This window comes from Vicugna pacos, chromosome 11 (assembly GCF_048564905.1).
Source record: "Vicugna pacos chromosome 11, VicPac4, whole genome shotgun sequence".
NCBI lineage: Eukaryota > Metazoa > Chordata > Mammalia > Artiodactyla > Camelidae > Vicugna > Vicugna pacos.
The window spans coordinates 882545-904682 of NC_132997.1; the positions used below are offsets into that span (position 1 = coordinate 882545).

A 22138-nucleotide genomic window follows, 5' to 3' on the forward strand; every position below is an offset into this window, starting at 1 on the left:
GCATGTTAATTGAAAGGAAGCAGACACAAATGCCCACATATTGTTGATTTCAGTGATATGAAATGCCCAGAATAGGCACATGCAGAGGCAGAGAGCAGGTGATGGTTGGAAGGAGCTGGTTGGAGGGGGATTAGGGAGTGACTGCTAGTGACAGGGGGATTCTTTTGGGGTGATGAAGTGTTCTGGAAATAGAAGGTGATGAGGGCTGCACAACCGTGAGTGTGCAGAAGACTGCTGAGCACTGTCTCTGGGAGTGCCTGTTGTCGGGGCATCTTTATTTTTTTCTCATCCTGCAATGTGAAGAATCATCTTCTGCTCTGGCCATTCTACTCCTGTGAGTGGTGCGGGTCAGAGACTTTGTAGAGTCATGTTTCTTTTTTCCCCCTGGCTGAGTGTAGGCAAAAAAGATTTAAGCCTGAGAAAGTGCTCCATCTGCAGAAATGTCTTTTAGATTTGCATGGTGTAAAAATCTTGAGATCTTTTAATCATTGAGGCCAGTCTGTGGGGGGAAATACCCCGTGAAGCCTGGGTGAGCCGGGGAAGAGCCGCGCTTCTCTCCCAGACACGGGTGGGGATTGCACCCCCGTTCAGGCAGTGAAGGGCCCAGACCCGTGAGCAGACTTGACAATCGTGAATATTTACGTGTATCCGCTGCTTCATCTTGGATATTAATTTCAAGCTGAGTCAGTTTGTGGCGGCAGCCTCATCCTACATCAGCAATTTATAGTATCTGCTCTTTGAGGTGAAGACCTGACAGACTTGATTATTTAACAGTCTGCCTTGAATTGATATCTCAGATTCCTTTGTCAAAAGCAAACAGCAGAAATACAGAATTCCTTTAATGCCAATGTGACCTGGAACGAGTTTAGTCTCTGTGCCTCAGTGGCCTTATCTGTGAGTGGGAAAGATGATAACAGTGCTTCCCTCAGAGGAGCTGGTGAGGGGAGAGTCAGAAGCACAAATGGAGGACTTACAAAAGATGCTCTTGAATGACCGAATTTAGTGCTCTCAGCCTGGTGAGGCCTGAGGGGCAGAGATGTCAGAACAGAGCAGTCCTAGCCGGAGCTCGATCCGTGATGGAAGCTGTTATGATCAGTATCACCACTGTGCGTTATCAGGTAATTTTAAGACTTGGTAATATGAATTCTTGAATAATGTTAAAGGACTAGACATCTCAGATCCAGTTTACATAGTCCTCAAGATTTCTTCTGAGAAATGGATGGTTTCTTCCCCATCTTAAATCTGAGATGAGTCTCTAAAAAAATTCTGTATTCCTCCATCTTTTTGCTTTAATTTTCCATTTCCTAAAAAACCATGTTTTTAAATGGAGTTAATGGGGACTGAACTGAGTGCCTCATGCATGTTAAGCACTTACTCTCCCAAATGAGGTATAATCTCCTCCGTGATTTTTGTTAAAATTTACTTTCTTAGTTTACAGAGGTAAGAGGCCTCTAATTCTTTTTCTGGAGACTTGTCCATGAACCTGTAAATCTATAATTAATGGACAAAATTTGGTTTATTAAAAAATCATTAGAATATTCTACAATTCATCCAAAAAGAAATGCTCATTGACTTAAAATGTTTCTCCTTTAAGGGGATTTCTCCTGTTTGGTCTAGCTTAATTTGTTAACAGCCATCCTCATCATCATAATGACCAAACTCACTGTGAGTGGACACCTACCTAAGGCTAAAATGTTTTCCTCATGTTTTAATTCATAGCAGGTGTTTGATTGTAGGTATCAGTGTCTCCTTTTTTGCAGCTGAGGGATTGAGAGATGGAGCAGCTTGTCCCAAATTACACGCAGCAGGCTGTGGCTAGCTCGGTGCTGGAACCCAGGCTGCACAGAATGCATTCTTAATTGCTCCTCTTATCAGCCTCCCGTTAAGTGGTTACCCGAACACCTGTGACTCCATAAACGGCCGAGTTTAGTGATCTCAGACTGATGAGGCCTTGAAAGGAGAGACACCATTGAGAAGTTGAGACAGAGTGGCAGAAATTAAAATTGTTCATTTTCACAAATTTTTAATTCTCAGGTAATTACATAAAAAGTTATTTTTTTTATTTTAGTGCTCTGTAAGCACTAAAAACAAAACATTAAAAATAATTATAGTGCAAAAGAGAAGTGAGCTCTTAAAGTCCAACCACTGCTAATGATGTTGCTTGTTTTTCTCTTGTGGCCCTTTTTGACAGAAATACTTACAAAGACTGAATTGGTTTTATGTAGTTTTAATATGGAAGAAAAGATTGTCAGTGAATATTGTAAGAAAAGTTTTTACTCTTTTCTTTCCTGTTGATGAATATGTACTTTATTTACATGGCTTAAGTACATTTCCTCATTTGTGAAATTTGAGTAATATCGTTTAATTTGTCTGACTGTGAGAGGTAGATGCCTTGTATACAAAGAACCCAAGAGGTGCTTAATAAAAGTGTGCTGTCACAATGACAGATATTTTAGAAGGATCAACTCTGAATACTAAAGAGTGTCGCTTATTTCTGATACATATTCAATATATATTTGTATGATATATTTGAATATGGTTTAAAGTAACAAGGATTCATTTTTTTTTTTTTGGTGTAGTATGAAGTTTTAATGAAATCTGTATCATTCTAGTGAGACAGGGACTAGTTAAATTGCCTTAATCAGATGACCTTGAAGATTATTTACACAGAACATGTATTGTTACAAATCAGAATTTATGTTGCCGTGTAACCATCCACTCAGACATTTAAATTCGTGGGATTCTGACCAGATCCGTTAAGTTTAGTAAAATCCATATTGATCATTTTCAGGGAATAAGCTCCTCTCTTTTGTGATTAAAGAAAATTTTGATTTTTTTCTACATTCTTAACAGGTTTAAAATATCAAAACATTGATTTGACATGTCACTTTTTTAATAGAGAGAATAAAGCTCATGCTGTTTTATTATGTAAATAAATGTTTTTGTATGGCAACAAAATTGTATGATATCCTGGCTCTTTTAGTATTTTGCAAGATACTTAGATAACCTACTGTTGGAAAAATACAAACGTGAATTTTATGAATATAGGCCTAGTACAGATCTGTTGGTTTTTGCTACAGTGCAAGACATGAGGCATAGGAGAACTTTGCTGCTGATTGCCAGGAGGACAGATCCCATGTCTCAGTTTCCCCTCCTGTAAAATGAAGTGGCTGAACTGGATTCTTTCCTCTTCTAAGATGAGTTTCCATGAGCCTATATCTTCTGTTTATATTCAGGAGTATTAGCAATATCAGATTAAATACTGAATATCCCTCCTTTCCCCCGAATCAAAGTGCAGCATGTGCTATATAAGTTTTATTTATCTGATTCTCGTTACTGATCCTACAGGCAATTTTTGTGTTGCATCTTTCCTGGTAACCTGGAAGGTCATTTTACCCATAGGTGGCACTGTTGCACCTACTTACAGTCTTAACTTTCCTGTTTGTAAAAGGAGGCTTAAACAACGTTATTTTATTTTGATTACTTTACTTAATGCTTCAGAATAGCCCAATGTCCATTATGTCTGTCTAACTGGAAAAGTTATTCTGCTTATATCTTAGATTTATTCTGTCATCTCACTGTGAACATTTCAGACTTGCTGTGCAAGCAATGGGAAAGTCGGGCTTTTCTTCTAGTGTTAGAAACCAGTGAGCCGGGATTTTATAAAACAGCTAGAAGCGGCATCTGGACGACCTTAAAGGTGAAAAGTGTATTGAGTTCCCTGAGTTTTGACCCCGCCGCTGTGTGTTAATTGGTGGTAGGAGATTTGGTACATATACGAAGGGGTGTAGTTTTTGATATGGTTTGCCTGCACGCGCTGCCACTGAGCCACTTGAGCCTGAGTCAGTTCGTTTTGAGTTTTTCCCTCGTCTATGAGATGGGGACATTTGTATCTGATTTGTAGAATTGTGAGAATTAGAAATTATGTGCAGTGTTTACCACAGTGTGTATGTCAAGAGGGCTCTTAAACTTTAGCTGCTGTTTTGTGTGAAGCCATCATTTGAGAGTCTTTGGCAATTACTAAGAAACAGGAAAATAAGAAGAGCTGTTTTTATGATGAAAGATATTTGAGGAGGTTCCATAGTTCCTATACCCATAATTTAGCATCAGCAGAGTCAGAACTGTTACACAGTCGCCCTAAACCAACGTTAAGCCACAGAATTATTTGTTACTTCATATATTTTGGGGTTTAAGGAGATCCAATACTTATACATATGTTGTCTCCAGCAGCCTACTGAGAGATGACACAAAAGAGTATACAGGCAATAAATGTCTTCTTTGTTACTGATGAAGCCACGTTCTCCATGAACTTCAAGGCTGTGGGAAAATGCGTGTCATGATACTGTGTCCCAGAAATACAGAATCACCCTGTCCCATGTAGCTCTGGGCCACAGCGAGCCTTCCCTTGAGAAGACCTGCCCTTTCATGCACAGGGCTTTCCTGACATGGAGCTGAGCATCCCGCGTGCTTCCCAATGGTGACCAACACTGGAGTGAAAGGAAGGGTTTCACATGCCCTGCTTGTCTCCCCGGACTCACACCTCACTCTGTTAGTGTAATGAGTGCTAGCTGTGGGCCAGGGGCCAGGGGTGTGAAGGGAGAAGCACCCTCCATGGCCCAGAGGAGTGGTTAGGAGACATCCACTCCCTCAGTTTAAACAGGTGGTTGGATGGAACATAAGGGTGCTCCCCAAGAGTGTGTAAAAGGAGAAATAAGGATTTTATTTGGGACTTAGGCTAGCCAGGAAACAGATAAGATGATTAGAGGGGAGACTTGTAAAACAATTTGATATTAAGTTGACATTTGTTGAACACCCAAAATGTGCTACATTCTTTTCTGAGCATTTTACAGAAATGAATCCTTCAATCTTCTCAACAAGCGAGTAAGGAAGGTTTGATTGTTATCCCAGTTTTACAGTGTGGAAATTGAGGCACACAGAGGGTAAGTAAGTTTGCCATGGTCACAGAGTTTGTAACTGGCAGAGCTGGTATTTAAACCCTGGCTCTTTGGTTTTGAGGCTCCCAGAGATGGGCTTTGGGTGTTTAGATGTATCTACATCCCTGGATTTCTGTACGTCTGTGCATCAGTTAGCCCAGAAAGGACAGAGAAGGTAGAGTTACACAGGTGCTCAAAGTCGTGTCTCGGCCACTGTCCAAGAAGAGTGCACCGTGATTGGCGTTAATTGACTTCTGGGCAGTAGATCTGTTCGTATAATAGAAATATAGTCCATTGAATTAATCTAGAAACCCTTCCTGCTCCGTTTCTGTCCATGCTTGCCATGTGACTGCCTGCCCGTGATTGGGCCGTGGAGGAGAAAATGTACTCATGGTTGAACTCTGATATTTCAGTCTGGTTCATAGATTCACGTCTTCGGTTACATTAAAAATTTAAGTTTCTGGTTTTCTTGCATCAGTGTCTCATGAGCTTGGTTAATGTGAAACCAGTCCATGGGAGCCCAGGGATGATGACGGTATAATTTCTGAGCACGTTGAGGCACTTCTACACGTGCAGACGTGGCTGGAGGATGTCCAGCTTCCTCACTGATTTCCCCCAACAGCATGGTCCTCTCCCACCCCTGGATGTGAGGTTGGGAGCTCTCTGAGTAGGCCAGTCAGAGGCCAAGTCCACCAATCAGAAAATGATGAAGTACCTGGAAGTGGGTTTAATAGAAGACAAAGGCTTCCAGGTTGTCAGATGGGCTGTTCGAGTCCATTTGGTGAAAAGCTGTCCACTGTCTGTGGTTGAGCTACTTCTTTGCTGTTGAAAAGTCTGGAGTAGATGAAGGGATTTTAAAAAGCAGAAAGGAATGATTTCAGGTGGTACGTCCACACCGGTGAGAAGTGATGAATGACCGCCTTTGTGAGTCATAGACAGTCTTACAAACTTCATAAACCAGCTTTAAAAGCTCTTCCATCTGAGTGCACTTCATATGGGGTCCAGATCATCACTGGTCGCACTGTGAGGGCAAGTAACTGATAATGGCAGAAAGGACACGGAGGCATCAAAAAGGTCTCAGTCACTTTCCCTGTTTAAAGGATGCAGCACAGTGTAATATATTTTAGCTGGTTTTTCACTGAAAAGTTTTTAGTGTTTTCTGGGACTCCCCAGTGCCCCAAGGTTCCATGCAGCTGGGTGTCCCCTCAGTGCAGCTCTGTCAGCGCTTGCCCTGGGCTGACGCGGTGTCACGGGGAGCAGGACAGTCAGCGTCCCCGGCTCCTCCAAGCTCCGTCTCCTCATCCGCAGAGCCGGGTTTCTCATCCGTGTCTACTTAGTAGGGTTGCTGAGAATCACACGTGATGCTTCAGGTGTGACTTTTGGTTGTCTCTGTGATTGGCATATAGTTAATATTTGATAGAAACACTTGTTTTTTTAGTATAATTGTAGCACCTAGATTGCAGTGGTTTTTAGTCTGCATTTTTTATAACTTTATTCTTATTTTTAAATATGCACTTATTTTTATTTATTTTTTTTGGAGGTACTGGGGACTGAAGCCAGGACATTGTGCATGCTAAGCAGGTGCTCTACAACTGAGTAATACACACCCTCCTTTTCTGCACTTGAAGGTAAATATTGCTATACACAAAATAGCTCTTAAACACCATCATGGGACCTAGTCACTGTATAGACAATTGAACACGTATACTATTTCAATAGGAATAAATGTTTTTGAGACATACATTTCTGAATCTGTTAATGTGCTTAAAAACGATCATAGGTAGTGATAAACACGAATCTTTGATCCAGTACTTCTTAGAGACTGTTTTGCCATCAAGGGAAATTACATTCTACAGAGAAGGCTAATTGGGTCTCTTTGATATTTAGATGGTTTAGCAGATGATGAAGGCTTTCAAAAGCTGACAGTTTTGTATTTTAAAGTAACTACAAAGTTACCTTCTACAAGTTGTAAGTACTAAGCTTGTGAAGTGCCCAGTAATCCAGGGGGTATGTGTCTGTGTCTGTGTCTGTGTCTGTGTGAACGTTGGTGTGTGTGATTTCAGGAAGGTAGAAAGAAATTCCATATAGACTTCTGATACCTTTCTCCTCCATTTCAAGGTGTTGGCATATATTTACACTAATAAATTGATATTCAGTTGTCATTTGGCATATTGGGAATAAGACTTTCTCATACTTGTTTCAGAAGGATTAGGGAGCATGAGCTTAGGAAATGGGAGGAGATAGAGGCAGGGAGGTTCTTTAAACTTTGTGCAGAATTAGAAACAGTAACTTTTCTCTTTTCTTCTAAAGCAAACTGGCACTGAATTGTAACATACTATTACTCAGAATTGCTTTTCTGATCAGATGCATGTACCTCAGATTTTTAAATGCAACATGAATGATGTAATGTGTTTTAGCAGTTATTTTTAAAAGTAGTCTCTTTTCAAGTAAAAGGCTATATCCTGTTCTTTCTTCTAGCGGTACAAGAAATTCTCATTGTTCTGTTGTAATGATCTATGTGCTTACTTTCTTTTTTTTTTTTCTTTAAGTGCTTTTTTCATTGTGGTTTGAATGAATGTTTAAAATTTCTGGATTTTGATCTTTAGAATATGCTGATTTCTCAGAACTGTTAAAAACCTGATTGTTCACTGCTCCTTGTTTGGTGGGGCACCCTATTGATTTCTGTTGTCTGTTAAAGAGTGAAATTCTTCCTCTAGCCTGCAGATCATTAAGTGAATGGTTTGCAGTGTGCCTTTAAAATTATTTGTATGCATTGAGCATGTTTGTCCAGTGAATTTTAAATTGACTCATTGTAATGACTTTGATTTGATTCTGTGTCTTTTGCTCCTCTCCACAAGAATTTGAATTCTCTGTTGCATTTTGTATACGTGTTCTTAACAGGGGAAGAAATTTTGCATTTTTTACAGAGGTGGGTTTTCCTATCCCCTCTGAATGCCTTCTAAAATTGATACAATAAAAATCAGTTATTGCAGTGCATAAATATTTCATAAATTATTTTTTGGCATAATCAGAAACAATGACCAAGAATGATAATAAAAAATACGAAAACCTTCCTTCCTTTGAAGAATAGAAATCAGGTAGTCAGGCTCCCTCATGCTTTGTGCCTGACACACTTAATCTCATGTCATTGTGTATCATGATTCGGAGATGGTATTGTTTCAGGTTTATAGATTTTTGTTTTAACATTTGTGTTGAATTCTTTCTCCAGGCTGATGTTTCCTGTTGGGTTTGTGGAAAGAGTAGAAGGGAAAAAAATACTTTGTTTTGTTTTCAGGAGGCCTGAGTTGATGGGAAAAGAGTTGAGGGTGGGCTGAGGAAAAGAGTGACACTCCCTCTCCTCCTGGTTGAAATTGATAAACAAAGAAATCAATTAAGTATATCGATATTTGACCAAAAGAAGTTAGCGAGCCCAAACTGGCTAGAAATGCACAATGGAAATTACTGAATTCAGCTTCAGAATGAGGTGCTTTACCAAGTAGAAGCAGCTTAGAGCAATCAGAAAATCAGTAATATGATGAGATATAAATGGAATATTATATCTTTTATTGCTGAAACTTTTCTACGTTAAGTTGTGTAGAGCTAAAATTAAGTTTCAATCACCAGGAGTTAAGAGAGTGAGTGGTACTGTAGGATCGTTATTCACGGATGTGCCTAGACCCTGATAGAGTGGCTGAAGATGGCAGGAAAAGACCCACATCCAGGATTTTCATCCTAGGGTGTCCTCCATAATGGTTCCATGTGGAAGCAGATGATTGGGTTAACAAATTGTAACACACCCCAGTCGCCTCTGAATTTTAAGAAGAAAAAATATGCTTTGATACTGCTTTACAAGCAAGTTCCTGTGCATCCTCACTCCAGACGCCTTGCCTTAAAAAGCAGAGACAATGCTTTGCTTGTGTAGTTGAGGTTTTAGATAGCACTCTGCTGGTTGTAAAGCAAGGACCGAGACCCTCAGCTATAAACGCTGGGCTTGTGTGTTGTTAGATAATGTATTATCCCCAAAACAAGGACCTGGCTGGTCTGGTGGTCTGCTTTTTAATGAACATATCTAAAAATGTATCTTGTTCCCCTCACCCCATGACTTCCCTAAAGATACACTAATCCTTTGTACTCATTGTGTATTCTACAATCTCTGCCTCATCCTGTATTTCCCGAATTTCCTCCTTACTATCTCACAACTGTTAACGAAGTTTTACTTTGATTATACCCTATAAATATGGGAGCATTTGAGAGGCTCATGGAGATGGCTCCCTAATCCCTCTCGATTTCTTGACTTTTTCCACAGAGCCTTGAATAATCATTCCTTGTCAGTAAGACTTCTTCCAGCCAGAACCCACAGTTCCAGGTGAGAAGGATGCAGGCTTTATCTCTCCTACCGGAGGCAGAGACAGAAGAGAATTGAGATATGCTCCCCCTGATCCCTTCCTGCCCCAGGTCTACTGCAGTTCACCTGCAGCCTTCTGGCCTCTGCTCAGAGGGCCTCTGTCCCAGGACTGACCTCAGCGTTTTCTTCCCTTGTCAATATTTCCTGTGCCTTTCAGAACTTGGTCTCTTCTCTGCAATTCAAACCTGGCAGATGTGATGGTGGTCAGCGTGCTGGTGGGCAGTCCTTTGGGGACCCCCAGGAGCCATGCTGATTCTCCTTAGTCTCTCAATCGGGGTTACAGAACAGTCGAGCACCGAAGGAAGCCCATTCTCGAGATGTCAACAGAGCATTTCATCACTTTCATTTTATTTTTCAATTTTTGGTGGAGAAATTATTTGTAGTGAACTGTTCCAGATATTTGCCGCCTGCTTTCCTCATCACCATTCCTTGTTGTCTCTGGTGCTAATTTTATAAACCAGGTTTCTTCTCTGGTCATTTCTGGCAGCTGGGCTTGCCGAATCCTTGATCTGTATTTGAAACAGAATGCTTCCTCGTGATGTCAAGGTGATTTTCCTATTTCTGAATATTTCGTGTACACTCAGCAACTGTTTCAAGTGAAATGCTCTTGTCCAATTTCGGTTAACTCACATTTGCTGATCTCCTGCTTTCATGCTGAGAGCAGTTTCTTTTTCCTCTAATAAAAGTTAACAATTTGCATTTACTATGGAAGATACTGGCCCAAGGTCCTTTTGTTCTTAAGAGTTTTAATACAATTCACCCATTAAAATGTACATCGGTTTTTACTCTATGCCCAGAATTGTGCATCCCATTCAATCTTAGAATATTTTCATCCCCCCAACAGGAAGCCCTGTATGCATAAACAGACATTCCCATCTTCCCCATCCTCCCCCAGCCCCAAGGAGCCACTTTTCTCTCTGTGGATTTGCCTGTGCTGGACATTTCATGTAAATTGAGTCACTTCATATAAGTGGAAACGTCTATTGTGACTGACTTCTTTCACACTGAGAAACGTTTTCAATATTTGCTCATGTTGTGGCCTTAGTCACTATTCTATGCTATGCTATTGCTGAATAACATTCCACTCTATGGCTGGGCCCCACTGTTTACCCATTCATCAGGTGATACGCATTTGGGTTGTTTCTGTTTTTGGCTGTGATGAGTAATGTCGCCGTGAACACTCATGTGGTATTATTTATGTGGATATTTGTTTTCAGTTCTCTTACGTGTGTGCCCAGAGAGCAGAATTGCTGGGTAAGTCAGAAACGAAATGTTCAACTCTCTGAGGCCCTGCCAGGCTGTTTTCCAAAGTGGCCACGCTGTGTTACATCCTCACCAGCAAGGGCTGCGTGCTCCGCTTCCTCTGTGTACTCTTTAGTGCTTGTTACGCTTTTTTTTTATTATACCCTATTGTAGTGAGTGTGAAGCGGTTTCTCCTAGTGGTTTTGACTTGATTTCCCTTACAGCTAATGCTATTGAACATCATTACATTGTGCTTTATGGACATTTGTATATTTTCCTTGAAAAATACCTTTTCAGATACTTTATTAACCTTTTAATTGAGTTGCCTTTTTATTGTTGAGTTGTAGGGTATTTTTTTCTTCATTTTGAGATACAAATTCCTTACCAGATAAGTGATTTGAAAAAATTTTCTCCTCTGTGTTGTTGTTTCACTTTCTGGATGGTGCCCTTTGAAGCAAAGTTTTAAATTTTGATGAACTGCAATTTGTCTCTGTTTTCTTTGTTTCTTGTGCTTTTGGGGTATTATTTAAACTCTGAGGTATTTTATTTAAGCTTTTATATATAAAATAACTTAATTCTTAGGACCGTTATAGGAGATGGGTGCAGTTGTTGTCCCCAGTCTATGGATAGGAGACTGAGATGCAGAAAATTTCACTGAAATGTCAGTGTCACATCTACCTAGTGCTGTGGGATTTCAGACCCTCATGTTTGTCCCCAGCATTTGTGATCTTCACCACCATGCTCCACTACTGCCTGGAATCGTTAATGAAGGTGACTTTCATTTTTTGATTTCTTGTTAGTTTGTTTTCTCATTGGGGACCTCATCTCCTTATTTTCCTTTCGGATATCAGTGTAGATTTATTTTAGGTCTCATGTAGGCAGAAGCATTGCTATCAGTTAACTTCTTTATTACTCACTCTCCAGTGATGATTGTTGCTAGTTGACCTAACCAAGTCATGCTTAAGTCTTTCCTGCTAATGACACTAAAAACAGTCATGACTTATAGAATGCTCAAAGAAAGTACTTGATTGATTTTATTTTGCTACCCAATCAAACCAATCAAGTAAAAACCCCAGTGTTGACACAGACTATAAGCCCTCCAGAATAGGATCACTGTCTTCCTTCTGTTTCATTTATTTGGTCACAGTGTCTGGATAGTGACTTGCTGTCCAGCAGTTTTGTGAGGATATGGTGCTCGTGAATCATTGTAAGCACAGAATTTTGACAACAGACTGTGTTGTTCATTTCACAAGGGAAAAGATAATATAGAAATACTGCTCAGATCTATTTTAAAATTAAGCTTGGAATTTTGAGAAGAATTCAAGAAACCATACAAAGCTCTTTTTCACTAATTTTAGATCTATCTTAGACACATATGGTTACATAGCAGAGTAAGTTATCAAGTACATTTGACAATAGGAGTGTAATATTGATTATTTGTTTTAGTTGAAATATTCTACCTGGGATAAAGTAATCAGTGCCCATAAATGAACAAATATGTTTGTATTTCTATGCAACATGGGAGCAGAGTTCATGTTTCTATATAATATGTATGACTGTGTGTTTTAATCTGTCTGTCAGTGTTTTTATAGTTTTTCAGCAATGTTGTAACTTCAGAATTCTTCTAACATATTCACTCCCGATACTACTGCAGTTTGTACTGTGTATCCTATCCTATGCATGGGATTCCACTGTCCCCTCAGTGAGGAATTTCCTCTCCTATTGAGCTAGTAGCAGAGTTAAAGGAACAGTGATTTCAAGGCCTTTGCTCTCCACGTGTTCGCAGTTTCCTGTCAATCACGATTTTCTCTTTCTTGTGTTTTCATTGTGCAATTAGAATTTTTGAAAATAATTATTAATATGTTTCACCAGTCTCCCTAGAAATTTGATGTGTTTGTGCTTTTCAGTTTTCAATTTATGAAAATTGTAAATGCAGACTTGTTTTTAAGTAGTCCTTTTTCACTAGATATTTGTTTACTTCTTTATAGTTAAAATAATTTTCCCCAATTAATGAATCGGTGTGCATGTTTTAAAAGATACTTTAGTTTTTATTTTTCTTATTCTAACAGGTATATTCGTTGTACAGAATTTAGAAAATAAGGATAAACACAATAATACCTTAAGAATGGCCTCTAATCTCACTTGTAGATACAGTTGTAATGTTTCAAATTGAGAATTACAAGTCCTCTCACTTTGTTCTACTCTTTCAGGTACGTTTTGGTTACTGAGACCCTCGAATTCCCATATGAATTGTAGCAGAAGCTAGTCAGTTATTGCTGAGGAGCCCGCTGGGATTGTGATCAAGACCACGTTGTATGTGTGCTTCACTCTGGGGAGCACTGCCATCCCAAGAATATTGTCATGTGATCCAGGAATTTGCGTGGTTTGTCTTTCCAGGTATTTAGGTCTTCTTTAATTTATTTCAGCAATGTGTATGGTTTACATAGTATTATTTTACTTTAATTTTTGCCTTTATACTGAGGACAATTGTGCAAGGTACCAAGATTAGAATTGTATTATAGCCCCGCAACTTGCTGCCACCATGGACGCTGTGGTCTCTCTTTGCCCTTTGTAAAATCTCGCACAAAATAGGACCTAAGTAACTCTCTCTTGAAAGAATGATTATATGATTGCTGGATGACGCTTGGGAGTCCTTGTGATGATGTCTTTTTCCCAGACTTTCCCCTCTTCTTAAATATGCCCTTTCTCTTCCTTTCCTCCAGCCTGGGTTTCAGCCTGCCTGTGGCATTGATTTTCCTTGTCTGTGGACTCTTCTTTTCACTAGTTCATGATAATGTTACATGTCGGCTGTGGAAACTTGCTAGATGTCAAGAAAGTGCAAATCCATTGCATGCTAGTATTTTTAGAGTGTGTTATTGAATTATCAATTGAAATTAAATCAGGCTGACCCATTGAGCCATCCCCTGAGCTCTTTTCGCCTTCCTACAGGTGATACTGCTCTCGTTGCTGCATGTGCCCTTCCCCCAGACTTAGTTTTGGAGTTGAGTAAATCACCATCACTGGAGCCCTCTCTTTAAAAGATGAAGAGAACATTTGCTCCTTCTCCCTGCTTGGGGACTTGGATGAGATGAGGTAACAGATAAAGAATGAAGCCCCACCTCATTCTGACCACTGCTCTTTCCGTTCATTTCTCCAGGGGAAGAGTACAATTCAAAAATATAAAGATTGTGAGCTAATGAAATATACAAGACAACCGATCATTTATTAAATACACTTTCATGCCAGAAACAAATGTATTATACACACAAAAAGCACATAAATTACGGTAGTACTGTGGTTACAAACGTGGGCCGAGTTCGAGTCCTGCTCTGGAGTGACAAGTCCTGTGAAATGGAGAACTTGTAGGTCGGCTTAGCCTCTCCCGGACTTTTTTCTTTCCTGCAGAGACAGGGCTCGCTAGTCATCCCTCCCCCGTAGAGGTGCTGTGGGTTGTAAACGACGCGCGTGGGCAGGCCAAGCACAGCTGCTCGTTCCTCGTAAGTGCAGGATAGCACAGCTTTTGCGGTTACGGCTTTATGATCGCACCGTGTAGACCCTCAGTGCTCCGAAGGGATGTCTTGCGGATTGGAGATGGGATTCTCACTTCTGTAAATACCCAAAGATTGTGTTATTGAGCCTTCCTGATATAAATCTATTCTTTAGAAAGTACATAATGTAGATATATTTTTCAAACATGCATGCTTTTTTTCTTTTATTATTTATACTTCTACCCTCTCATCACGTGGTGTGACTTTTGATGGAAACCAGGAAACAGTCCTAAGCCACCTGCCTCTTCACACTTCTTCGTGATGGTTTTCTTCCTTGACTAGAAGAGGGTTTTGCATAGGAAATTTTGTTTGCTCCCCTTCTCTTGGAGTCTCCCTGTTTGTCTGCCCATCTCTCACCTGTCCATCTGTCCATTTCTCTACCCACTCATTCTTCTGACTTGTTCCAAGAAGCACTTCAGGCAGCTTACAGAAGAACAGATACCAAATAAACAGGTGAGAAAATGGGGCCAAGTTCACAAATTGAGGCTCGGAGTTGAGCCTGTGTGAGAGTTGCAGGCGTGAGACACACGCCTCTGCCTTGTGACTTATAAGATAGACAGCATCAATGTGCCTGAGGCTCCCAGCACACACAGGGAAGCAGGGTTTGTGGGAGATGCTCACTGGCTGTGAAATAAATAAGTGGCTTAGGAGAAGCCCAGCCTTTCCAAATACTAAGACTTAGGAGAATATTTTGAGTGTCTTCCAAAATCTGAGTATTGCATCTTTTCTTTTTCAGAGTTTTATGTATAGTTGGTTAACATTCTATAACTGGAAATTTCTCCAAAACTGCTGCCCACGTGAGTCCCATGACTCGGGAATGGGGTGGTTCTGCTCATTGACGGGTGTTGGCCAGAAACGGAAAATGACAGCCTCAAAGGAGCCTGGGATTAAGCAGTTATGTTTTGTCAGTGCTGTAGATTTCAGAAAATGCTTTTACCGTTTCTCTCCATCTGAGGAAGCAGCGTGCTCTCTTCCCAGCATCAGGAGTTCAGGGTCTCGGGATGGTGGGGGCTGACTGCACTGCCGTAAAGACAGCTGAGCTAGTCACTGCATGTGTGGTGCTTTCACGTAGTATATTTCATGTTTTTTAAAAAGTTTCAACATGTAGTTAATTAACTGAGTTAATTAACATTTAATAATTATGAAGCTTTTTTGAAAAGACAGTTATAGGCAGAATATAAGTTGTGAACAATTTAAAAATGGCTTCATTACTGAAATTTCAGTAAGGAAGATTCAGTTTATCTTATTTACGCCTCTCTTTAAAAGTAACAAAGAAACAAGACAGAAAAAGCAGAGGATTACTTCTGTTCTTCCTCTCGGCTTGCAGGTGCCCTCACCTCCAGTGGCATCCATCCAGACACCAGCACTGACACTGGCCGTGCTCAGAAATGCCTCAGCCCTGAAGACACAACTGACAAATGGAAGGGAGCCGCGTCCTGTTACAGCGGGTGCTCTCACTTTGTGGGTCCTTATGTACCTGCGTGGTGTTATTCAGGATCGCCCTTTCTACACTGTGTGACGGTGCTGCGGTGTCTCCTAGTTATTTGTTTCTGTAACTACTCATGTATTTTTTCCAATGTGTGGTACTAGACATCTAAAAATGCATTTTTCAGATGAAAAATAATGTGTATTTAATATAAAAGTCTGAAAAAAGAGTCAAAAGGGTCTATCCTGGTCCCAGTACTCAAAGATAATAATTAACACTTTAACATCTATTTTCTGTTCTTTTCATCAGTGTGTATCAGCTCTGTCATAAAAACCAGCGAGCACTGTGTGCCTGTTTACTGTGTGGAGACCTCCATTTTCCATTCGGCTTATTACACATTTTTCTACAATATTCTATCTCCCCTGACATGATTTTTAATGACCAGTATAGCATTCTGTTTTGTGGAGGCATCGTCCATTTTACTTTGTACTTAAGTAAACTTTTAAATTCCAAGTATACTTAATTGAAATTCTGAAAAGAGAACTGTGGTGGTACCGAAAGTCCCCTACTTCCCTTCCCCTTTTTTCCTGAGAGTAAAAGCTGCTGACAATGTGGAGTATATATTTCATGACCTTTATGCCTTTGTCATATATATATACACACATACATACACGTATATGAGAAATCTATGTATATGTGTGTGATATATGCTTTATTGAAAAATAAGGCCATACTATATGTTTTCTGTAGCTCGGTTTATTCACTAACGTATATATCATAGACCTCCTCCCACTCCAGACTCACCCGGTCCTTTCAGATAGAGTAAAGGGGTCTCCTGATGTGCAGGTTTGGTCTCTTGTGTAACGACACCTTTCGTGGGAGAGTACTGTGGACAAGGCCTTGGACCACGCCGAAACGCCGCAACTTTAGTGCCCACAGCTCGCCGTGATTTACCGCATCATTGTCTTGATGGTGAACACTTAAGTTTTCTCCATTTTCCACTGTCAGAAAGGGTGTTTGACTGGCATCCTTCTTGTACAAACATTCCTGTGATCTTGTATGAGTATTCCTTTAGCTAAGGTTTCTGGAAATTTAGTCCTTGGATGTGACAACTTCATACATCACAGGATGCTTTCAAGTGAATCTTGAAATTCCTTCTCCTGTGGGGAATGAAAAGATGTAGAATAACTTATGTAACCAATTCTCTATCGCTGGATATGATTTCACTTCAGCATTTCTTCCCACCATTGTAAACAGTGCTGTGCAAATGTTCTGATGAGTACATCTTTTTGAACTGATTTTTTCTAAATGTAACGATTCCTAAAAGTGGAGTTCAGCCTGTGTGCACACACGTTTTTCAGAGTTTACATATCCATTGACATGTCATCCTCCAAAAGATCGCTCACAGTTTGTTGTCTCAAAGATGGACACTAGCTATAATATCTTTTAAACATATTTGCCAATATGACGAGCAAAATGATTTTCATTATTTTAGTTTGCACTTGATGACCAGTGAGGTATTGAGCATTTTTCACTCATTAGCCATCTGACTTTTAAAAAGTGAATGATCCCTTTTGTCCTTTGCAAACATTTAAGTGGGGGAGCTTCTTGCTGCTTTGTGACAGCTCAATGTGTATTATGAACATTAACCCCTTGTCTTCATCAACATGTATCAGAGAGCTTTTACTTGTCATTTCTTGCCTTTCATTTTGTTCAGTAGGTTCATTATTGTTGTGGCCCAAAATAATCTTAAGATAGTAAATGTCTTCTTTTTGGGTTTTATTCTTAGAAATGCTTTCTTATAATGGTATAAATTTCTTCTGTAGGTTTTTTTAATCTCTAAGATGGAGATGATAATGGTACTTGTTACAGTGAGGAGAAGCTGAATTGATATGAGCAAAGAGTTGTATTTGCTCTTATTAGTACTTTCTAATATTTACATCATTTTCTGTAATTTTTCTTGTGGTCATTTTGACGGGAATAGAATTTGTTTTTTCCAGGTATTCTCTGATTGTAACAAGACAATTATTAAATTCATACTTTGCTTTTTAATTTGAAATCCCACCTGTAAAAAATACTTATGTATACTAGAGTCTCTTTTTGAGCTCATGATTTATTTCTGTCAATCTTACTTTCTTACTCTAGCACTATATCTTACATATTGTAAAAATTTATTTAATATATTACAGTGCGAATTTTTTGATTCTTTTTTCGATCACTAAATTTCTTGGCTTGTATTATGACTTTATTATTCCTGAAGAATTCTAATATAATTTTTTCAAGTTAAAAAAAAAACAGATAAGTGTTGTCATGGGATTTTTTAGTAATTTTGAATTATCTTTAGGAGAACGTACATCTTTAAAACTGCTTTCCTCCATACAAAAGGTTGATGTCTCTACTTTCACACTTTTACTTTACCCCTCAGTAGAGTCCTGTACTTTCTCCATGTACAACATGGGCATTGTTTTTGAGTTTATTCCAGATTATTGTTGATGTTTTTGTTAATTTTTTAAGTGAGAAATTTTTGCTATTATATTTTTTAACTGTTAAAACTGACACCTAGGAAGGCAGATTCGGTTTGTAAATACTCACTTTGTAACTTCTCATTTAAAATTGTAAGTATTAAGTACTTGTTACAGAATCCTTTCTTTTCTGTTTTTAAAAATTTGTTTCCAAGATTCTCAAAATGGTCATAGCTAAGTAGTATAGGTGGGGAGACAGATGGAGAGAGGTAGTGTGGCTCATGTACAAACTGTGAGCACTTTCATGGCTGCCTTTATGCTGGAAAAGCTGATAAACAGTCCAGCTTAAACCAGGGTGGCTTTGTATGCACTTGAAATCCAGCTTTCCTGCCTGTATGGTGAAGCCTGGTAGGCATGGCAGGTAGATGATCAAGGTCGAATGGAGGTTATTGGCTGCACAGAGCACTGTGTCTGAGAATTGGAGACCATCGCCATGGGAAATGCTTGGTGCCAGGAACAATGCAGAGGAGCTGGGGAACCTTGTGTTAAGGATTTTCCAGCCCTGGGAGTGGGAATATCAGACTCTGCATTCAGATCTGAGTTTGAATTCATCCTCTTTAGTTTTCTTGTCCTCTGACTTTTGTCAAGCTATATACCGTCTTTCACTTCCTGTTTTCTTGTCTCTCAAATTAGGAGAATTACATCCTGCTGCTAGAGTGTTTGATCAGTTTAAATAATTTGTGTCTATAAGATGTCACATACAGTCACAAGCTCAGTGAGAAATGGGCTGTCGCCTGTTCTTCTGCAGCTCAGTGCTTGACAAGACATGGGGGAAAGCCAGTCCCTAATTTGTGTGTGATGCAAGTAGGAACAAATTTAATGTCTTGCCTTTCCCTAGCAGTATTCTTACAGCTTTGCTTCATTTACTTATTTCCTCCTTTCCTTTCCCCTTTCCCATCCTCCACCAAAAGAGCCTCTCAGAAAAATAGATTCAAATTACTTTAAAGGTTGGCTCATCCTCATGAAATGATAGTATCATAAAAAAAACTGTGCAAATCCCAGAATATATTTTATATGATTTACACACACACATGTGCGTGCAAACACACACACACACAAAATCAGTCTACCTCCCACTTACAGAGGGAGAAGATCCACTTTTTCTGAGTTTTCATTCACAGAGAGTGAGAACAATGTCTCTTACACAGACTTTCACCAGGCTTCGTGCATGGTGTTTTTAATTGAATTTCTGTTTGTGGCCATAGTTATAATCTCCTAATAGAAGAGAGAAAGTGGAGACATAGACATTCCGCTGAGATATTGGTTTCATCATATTTTAGTTGTAAAGGACTTAAGACAGCATAGAGTCACAACATTTTATGGGTGAGAATCCATGATGTTGTAACTTAGACAAGAACCTGGGTCTTCTGCCATCTTGTCCACGCGGGTGAAGAGGCAACTGGGCAGGGGATAGTAGGGATCCTTCCTGCTTCACTTCCATGTTCTTGCTAGTTTTCATTTCAGCTGCCTTTAGTTTATGTTCATGAGGCCACTCATGGGAAGGTCACTCTGTCCTGATAGATTGAGTTTCTTATCAGCGAAAAGCTCTGGACCCACTCATATTTCCCAGAGTTTTCTGCTGACCTGCTGACACTTTATATAATTGAGACCTAAGAAACTACTGAATATAAAATCCTTATAGTTATTGTTTGCCCTCGAGTTCCATAGGAAGGGGTGCTGTCTCAGGCTGTCTAAAGCCAGATCTGAACAAAGATAGGGTGATGGGCTGTGCTGCTGGACCTACACAGTCGAAGGGGATTTCCACCTTAGCTTTATAATCAGGCAGGTTAGTTCAAATCTTGCCTTTACCAATTATTATCTTTGTGTCTTGGGGGAGAAACTGTACTTTTTTGTGTCCAAATTTGTTTATCTGTAAATAAGTTCAGTATTTATTTTAAGGTTTCTGTTTTAGAATTGAATGAGCTAATTCATTCATTTATACCTAAAATAGCGATCGCATGGTTCTATGCTGGTGCCTTGGTAGTTGATTACTAAGGGAATCGGCAGTGAGAATGGGGGTGGGGGACCCCTGGATAATAGAGCTTATATTCCAGGATATGCTTGTAAAAGACTGGATGTGCAGTAGATTTTTAGTAAATATCTACTCCTTTCCTAATCTGCATTGATTGTTTATATATCTTTATACAAATATATTAACAATTTTTATTGCAATTTAAATATTTTTGTAGTATTTTCATTATGTAGCTATAAAAATACATGAAATAAAATGATTTGACTTTTATTTTCTTTTCAATAAGCAAAACAAAATAAAATAGAAAAGAAAAAAGTCTTGAGGGAGTAGAAATAATTTTATTTCTGTGGAATCAATTCCGTATAATAGGTCTTTGTCATGTTGTTAAACAGCATATAAAATTGATAGGTTGTGACATACTGGAAATGAGGAAACAGTTGAGACATACTACCTCTAATGCAGTCATTTTGTTACCAAGTCCAAACTCGTTCTGCTTGCTGCATGACAGGCCAATAAATGGGGAGATGAGATGTTGGAGTAAGGAATAGTGACTTCATTTGAAAATCTGGCAGACCCAGAAAATGGCATATTGATATCCAGTAGAACTCTCTTCCCCAAAGCAGAATTCAGTCTCCTTTTATACTAAAAAGCGGCGGGGATGTGGTTGGTTGTTGCAAACTTCTCGCTGTACGAATTGTTTGTCCTTGGAATCCTTTGTTCCTGCAGCTGTCCATGGTGGGTCAAATTAAGGTGCCCCCGTAAAACCTCCAAATAAAAGAAAGGTTATTATCTATTTTGCAACTTGCCATCTGTACATAAGTGTAGAAGAGCTAATATCCTTAAAGAGCAGAGCCCGGAGAATAGGCTGTCCTGGATATTTCAGGCTAAAGGCAACTTTTTTTTACAAAAGGTGCAGAGATAGCAAGTCGGAGCCTAGAAAACAAGGTACAGGTTTAAAGCCAAACGAACACATCTAACATGGAGTCAAATTTGTTCTTTTCTTTTACAATTTCTTTTTCTAACTCATAAATAATTTTAGTAAGAAACATGAGAAATTTTTTTTATTTTTGCTTCTTAATAACGGATTACAACTACACTTTAGTGAGCAGGGATGCTGTGCGTGCCTTGGGGTCACAGCAAACTCTTGTTGGGGGTGGTCGACCCTGTAACATACCTGATGTCCCGTGAGTGTTGGTGAGGGTCCCCCTAACCAGGGGCTCTCTTCAGGAACCACCATATGGGCATTGACCTCTGGAGACCTCTTTTTCAGCTGCAGGAAATTTTTTCAGATTTTGTGATGGAAAAATCTCTCCAGCTGCAGATAATCAGGGAATAAAGGAAGAGGAAAAGGGCTTGAAGTAGAGTAGAAGAGAAGGACAGAATATCAGGGAACGTGGGGGCTTGGCAGCGGGGCCTCGGGAGAGAGAGGAGCAGAGGTGTGGAGGGTCCCGGCTACGGAACTACCTCCTGCACCTTTCCCCGCACCCAAGCCACACAGCTTTTAATTGGGCCCAGGACTCCCTCCTGTCTGGATGTCACCCTGGGCAGAACTTTGAGAATCGAAGCTAAGGGGTGGTCAACACTCACCTAGGGGGTCACTGAGGACTTTGTTCAAGTCCACATTGACTTTTCCAGTCATGTGCCTTCACCTGTTCTTTATCTCAGGATCTGAGAAGCAGGAGCAAGGAACTCATGGAGAGATCCAGGAAGATATCTGACTGTGTTAAGAGACGACAGTCACAGTGACACGTGGAGCGAAGACACTTGCAGTAAAGTAAAATAACTTCACAACTATTGCATCAGAGCTGCAAGTGTGAGAGAACCTAAGCCTGTCTCAGAGTGCAGTGGACAAGAGAAAAGGAATGGTAAAATTACCACTGACATTTGAAATTTTGTTAAAAAGAATGCTACTGTTAATTGTATCACTTGAATGTATGCAGGTGTTTTTCTATGAGCATTCATAGGTTCACAAAACCCCACCAGCCACTCTTGCTCCCATCTGGTGTGGGCTTTCTCAAGCACAGTGCCCTTCCTGCTTGGGTGGGCCACGCTGCTGGTCCTCGCCTGGGGCCGGACTGCTACAGGACAC

At 39.8% G+C, this 22138-nt stretch overlaps 1 protein-coding gene and 1 long non-coding RNA gene across 2 annotated transcripts in view; both read left to right on the plus strand.

Annotated features, from left to right (window-relative positions):
- LOC140699576 (trafficking protein particle complex subunit 9-like) overlaps positions 1-22138 on the plus strand; it is a 325083-nt gene that overhangs the window by 285245 nt on the left and 17700 nt on the right. The window lies entirely within an intron of this gene.
- Positions 885-21894, plus strand: LOC140699578 (uncharacterized). The gene is made up of 6 exons (XR_012077781.1): positions 885-1118; positions 6475-6562; positions 12792-12978; positions 13531-13674; positions 15457-15590; positions 21715-21894. It is a non-coding gene; the product is annotated as an uncharacterized lncRNA (long non-coding RNA).